Source organism: Haliotis cracherodii, unplaced genomic scaffold (genome assembly GCF_022045235.1).
Source record: "Haliotis cracherodii isolate W230 unplaced genomic scaffold, xgHalCrac1.p SCAF_17, whole genome shotgun sequence".
Classification (NCBI taxonomy): Eukaryota; Metazoa; Mollusca; class Gastropoda; order Lepetellida; family Haliotidae; genus Haliotis; species Haliotis cracherodii.
The window spans coordinates 25712318-25718317 of NW_027266272.1; positions in this window are offsets into that span (position 1 = coordinate 25712318).

Sequence of the window (6000 nt, forward strand, 5' to 3'; positions counted from 1 at the left end):
ATATATATATATATATATATATATATATATAGCATTTTTCAGGGGGAGACAATATGAAATTTGAAATTTATAAAAAAAAAAATGTTTGGAGAAGTACATGATAAAATGTTCGATAACACAGCAAAGACATAAGAACTGAAGCCTGCCTGTGTCTCCAAAGCTCCAAAGTGTCTGCTTTCGGAAAAAAACCCATCTCACACCAAAGTTTGAAGAGAAGTACAAGAGGAGAGTTACTGGTACGATGCCAGTGACATCCTCTTGACTGACAAATCAGTCTGGTGATGTGATTTATTACAGCTAATAAACATCCTCGAGTTTTCGGTGTATATCAACTAGACAGGAGATATGATACTGAATAATCGAGGCGTTTAAATATGGGACATACCAAAATATTGTTTTGTAATACGTCATGACATATACCCATGGTTTGTTTGTTAGTTTGTTTGCGTGCGTGTCACACTCAGCAAATATTACAGCTATATGACGGCGGTCTGGATATAATCGAGTCTGGACCAGACAATTCAGTGATTAATATCATTAGCATCAATCCACGCAATTGGGATCGATCACATGCATCAACCAAATCTGCCAACCTGACGTTACGGCAAGCATGGGTTGCTGAAGACCTATTCTATCCGGATCTTCACGGGCCTAAAATAAGGGGGCACGGGAGGCCCAGTCGTCTAAGGCGCCGCGATTCGTTGTGCAGAGTTAAGTCCCTTGGGCACGCCAGAAACCTATGATTGTGGGTTCGAATCCCGGTTCGCCCAAATTATGTTTCTAGGTTTGTCAGCACCATAGGCTCGTGGGTTTCACCGAAGTGGTAGGTATCGTCCGAGACCTGTATGACTTCGGGCTTTTCTCCCACATAAAGCTGACCCGCCGTGGTATCACTTGAATACTGTTAAAAGCGGCGTTAAACCCAACTCACTGACTCACTCACCCACGGGCCTAAAACACCCAGTGGAGCACAAGAGGCATACGCTACATTCAGCACTATATTCCAGCTATATTATATAACGGTGGTCTGTATATTCTGGACCAGGAAAACCAGTGAATGAGAGTATTAGCAACTAATCTCGCCATCGGGATAACGAGCCAACCCCGTCCCAATCCTCATGAGTCGACTCTTAGAGTGAGTGAGTTTAAATTTAACGTCGCATCGGCATTATTTTAGCCATATAGCGACGAGACACAATTGAGTCATGAATACAAAGTTATATTTAATTCAAATTTGTCAAACCTATTTCGGCATAATAATATCTGCAACTGTTTATAACACGGTCTATAAGCTACCAGTAACCAAAGCAAGGCCACCTCGCTGAGCATCATGGGGACTTATAGTGGACCCTCAGCAATGAGTTCGTTTAAAAAACAGTGGTTAATGATAATTACATCGATTAAGATAGAAATTACGTGTCACACTGGGGACTTTTAACCTGGACAGAGCCTTCATTAACCTTTGTTGAACAAATCATCACACCAAATTTGCAAACAAGCAATTAGTTATTCACATACATATTTACAATTTATGATACAGGACAATTTATTTCAAACAGCTTAAGATTAGATGCTCGCTTACACCGGATCTTTCAAATTTACTGTGCGATAACGTGAAACGTTTACGATTGTTAAGTCCACAGAGTCAAACAATATCTGTTTGACGGTGTACCTTTCATCACAAGGAATACACTTAAATTAGGTTCATTTGTCTAACGCAGATATTCGTGGGTAAGCCGACTGTGGCGAATACGACATCGTCGTAAAACGACCTCATCATGTCTTGACTGACGACCCAAGTAGGTATGACCGAGTTTTGGTTTAAATTCGTGAAGTTTAGTGATTCTTAGCTGGGTGTCCCCCTTTTTCAAAATTAGATCCCGTGTATAACTTTTGATGGTTGGTTTGAAATCTCTGTACGGGATAAGGAGTGGAGATATCAGTTTGTCAAGAGCTGCTTTAGCTGCAGCAGCGGCTTTTGAGTTCCCTGCTGTGCCAACATGACTTGGCAACCAGCAAAAGACGATGTCAAATTAGCCAGTAGAAAGATCATTGCAAAGTTCTAAATATCTAGGATTACAGGGCGATTCGGGGAGACACTTTTAAGTGTCTGAAGGCAAGACAATGAATCTGAAAAGATGATGAAGTGCTTACATTGATTTTGTTGTTTAATATAGGTCAAAGCTGTTAAGATAGACTAACATTTAGTCACTGAAATCTTATATTACACAATATCCTTCTTGACTCTAAAAATATAAAAGAATTCCCTATGCTGATTTCAGAGCTAGCTTGAGCTGGCTAGACTTGCTTTTGTATGCATTTCTAGGTTATTTTTTTTCATAAAATATATTCCACGGTCATGGTGCAGGACTACTGTTAAGATAGCTTTGGCCTTAGCAGAAAAGATTGAACTATTATCTGGAATTCTTGCGGAGACAGGTTTGGATAAATGATGGCGGCACTTGCAATTTTGCCACCATCCTTGGACCCGTCTGTAAAAATGGATCTATGAGAATTATTTTTTGTTCGTAATTGGTTATATTCTTGTTGATATACCAAAGGATATGTTTTGGACTTTTTGAGCTGGGTGAGAGTGAGGTCTACTTCTGACTTCACCATCTGTCAGGGAGAAATCGGAAAAATGGTATAGTATTTAGATCTATTTCAGCTGTAGTGATTTGTGGTTGAATTCTGATTCAAAATAATGGAACCTGGTTTGACTAATTTCGAAACAGGTTTTCATACAGAGGGTTGAAAACACAATTGTATGCTGGGTTTTGTTGATTGGAAATTAGGAATGCAATTTAGTGATGTATTGCAGTGATAGTTAAATTCGGCGTTGTTCGAGAGAAGGTTCATTAGCTTAGGCCTTGGTGGTGTATAGTGTCTACGTTTTCCAAGTTGCTTTTGCAGGCTCCACCATAGGTAATGGAACTGTAGTCTATAGTTTAGAGCGTATTAATGACTTGTACAGGTGAAGGCGAGTTGTCTGATCCGCTTCCCACTTGGCATTTAAAACGATTTTTAAAACGTCGAGAGCCTTCAGACACTTTGCCTTTAGATATTTGATGTGTGATAAGAATTTGAGATGAGGGTAAAAGGCGAGGCCCAGGAATTTGGCCTCCTCTATACTACCTTGACAGGAGTACCATCTAGAATATATCTGGATCCTTGTGCGGTTTGTATTTACAACAAAAGACAATGCAGTTTGTTTTGGATTTCGAAAATTTGAAGCTATTTTCGTTGGTCCATTTTTGAATTTTGTTTAGACAGACCGGTAGCTGTCTGTCTATTGTATGCATATTCTTACCACGACAAGAAACATTGAAATCGTCCACAAGTGACCCATCAACACCCGTGTTCAATACTTTAGTGAGACTATCAGTTCTGATGTTAAAAAGTGTGACAGATAGGATGCTATTGAGGGACGCCCTGATTATGATCGAAATGATCAGACAGGGTAGAGCTCACTAGTACTTGAGATTGTCTATTGTTTAGCTATTGAGATATGAACTGAGGTAATCTGCCCCTCAATCTAAATTCATGCAAATCTTTTAAATACCATGTTTCTGCGTTATATATCTGCACTCCAGATTTTGATCCTTTGCCCCAAATCTTTTGAATCATGTTCCACACCTTGGACATGGGTGAGCGAGAATTGATTTTTGATACATAGTTCCTCAAGGATTGGCGTTTATCTTGTTTCAAAGTACGTCTCGCCTTTGCGCTTGTGATTTTAACGTCATTCGGCTGTGCAGGCTGTACATAATGTTTGGAATAAGAATTATTTGGCCTTTTTAAAGTTCCACCTTTTTGAAGGTGTATCGTCAGCGGGATTGACAGAACCATAAGTTCAAAATATATGAATCTGTCAGGGAAAGACCAAGGGCAAAAGGTACCGGACACTACACTATCATGTCAGTACACTCCAGAATCAAGAATAGTGTTGAAAGCTGGCAGGAATTCCGTGTTTTCGGACAGGCATTCCTTCCACACTTGGCAACTAGATAAGACGCATGTCAGGCCGTAAAATCCCTCGAATCGCCCTTTTAGAAACTGAGCCCATCCCGAAACTTATAAAACGATGAAGCCCAGTCTGACTGGACTGAGTCTACCATTATTAACAACAAGAGGAGGTAACTCTATATTCCACTCCCTGCCGCCGATATTTTACCAGTGCTTCAATCATTCGCTGCCCGACAATCACTACAAATAAACTTACATGTTTTTTTTTTACCGTGATTTGTTGTTGTTTAACACCGCACTCAGCAATATTCCAGCTATATGACAGCGTTCTGTAAATAATTCAATCTGGATCAGACAACAGGTGATTGACATCATGAGCATCGATCCACACAATTGGGATACGATGACTGACATCAACCATGTCAGCGAGCCTGACCACCTGATCCTGTTAGTTGCCTCTTACGAGAAGAATAGTCACCTTTTACGGCAAGCATGGGTTGCTGAAGAACTATTCTACCCCGGATCTTCATGGGTCAAAAAACAAATATCTTTACTGCCACAACGGTTTTATTCATGTTTCATACATGACAGTTCTTGATATTTACACATCATTCATTGTATTTATTGCGTCTGATTGGATCATGCTGCTAACATTAGAGTGAGTGAGTTGGGCTTAACCCCGTTTTTAACATTATATTGCTGCGTGTCAGCTTAATGTTGGACGAAAGCCTGAAGTGATGCAGGCCTCAGACAGTTACCACTTCGGTGAAACCCACGAGCACGGGTATGGTGCTGACAAACCTAGAAACATAATTGGGGCGAACCTGGATTCGAACCCGCAATCATAGGTTTCTGGCGTGCCCAAGGGACGCACAGCGAATCGCGGCGCCTTAGACAATTGGGCCACCCGTGCCCCCGCCAACATTAGAAAAATTCTTGGTCTTAAATAATGCTTAAAACAGCATCAGTTAATAGATGATATTTTGTTAAATCTTTACAAGTAAATCAAGAAAATTATATTGAGATCAAGACAAAAAGAATCAGGGTCAGGCAAACTATTGGTTGACGGTTATCTTCCCGAGGCAAGAGAGTTAACTGACTTTAAAAAAGAAGATGGTTGACGGTATGAGCAACGATCCATGCCACAGGTCAGCCAGGTCAAACACGGTATCTACTTAATTGATCCTCTAATTTCTAATCACAAACATAGCTACTGGGGACCTATTCAAATCCAGGGATTCAAACCTGGATCTGGAGATCTTGACATGCACAGTGAATTGCTTTGCATCAGATCACGAGGCCCCCAAACCATCTATATAACGATAAACAATATAGGAAGTAGGGTCCATGAACCTACTTTTTATTAGGGCTTTCGCAATACACCTACTCATGTATGGATACTAATAGCAATACTTGAGTTGCAATATGAGACATAACATGATACTTGAGTTGCAATATATCACGATACTTGAGCTGTAATATATCACTATACTTGAGTTGCAATATATCATGATACTGAGTTGCAATATTTCATGATACTTGAGTTGCAATATGATACACATCGCGATACTTGAGTTGCAATATGATACACATCGCGATACTTGAGTTGCAATATGATACACATCACGATACTTGAAATGTCATTTGAGACATATTGAGATACATATTAAGTTGCAATAAGATCCTATTCAGGTTTAAATGTGTCTCTAAATTGCTGAGAGACAATGGGAACTGGATGATACAAGAAATAAGTAGACTGACAAAAACATACAATACATGACTTGTAGGGTTCATGACAAAAACATACAATACATGACTTCTTGGGTTCATGACAAAAACATACAATACATGACTTATAGGGTTCATGACAAAAACATACAATACATGACTTCTAGGGGTCATGACAAAAACATACAATACATGACTTGTAGGGTTCATGACAAAAACATACAATACATGACATATAGGGTTCATGACAAAAACATACAATACATGACTTATAGGGTACATGACAAAAACATACAATACATGACT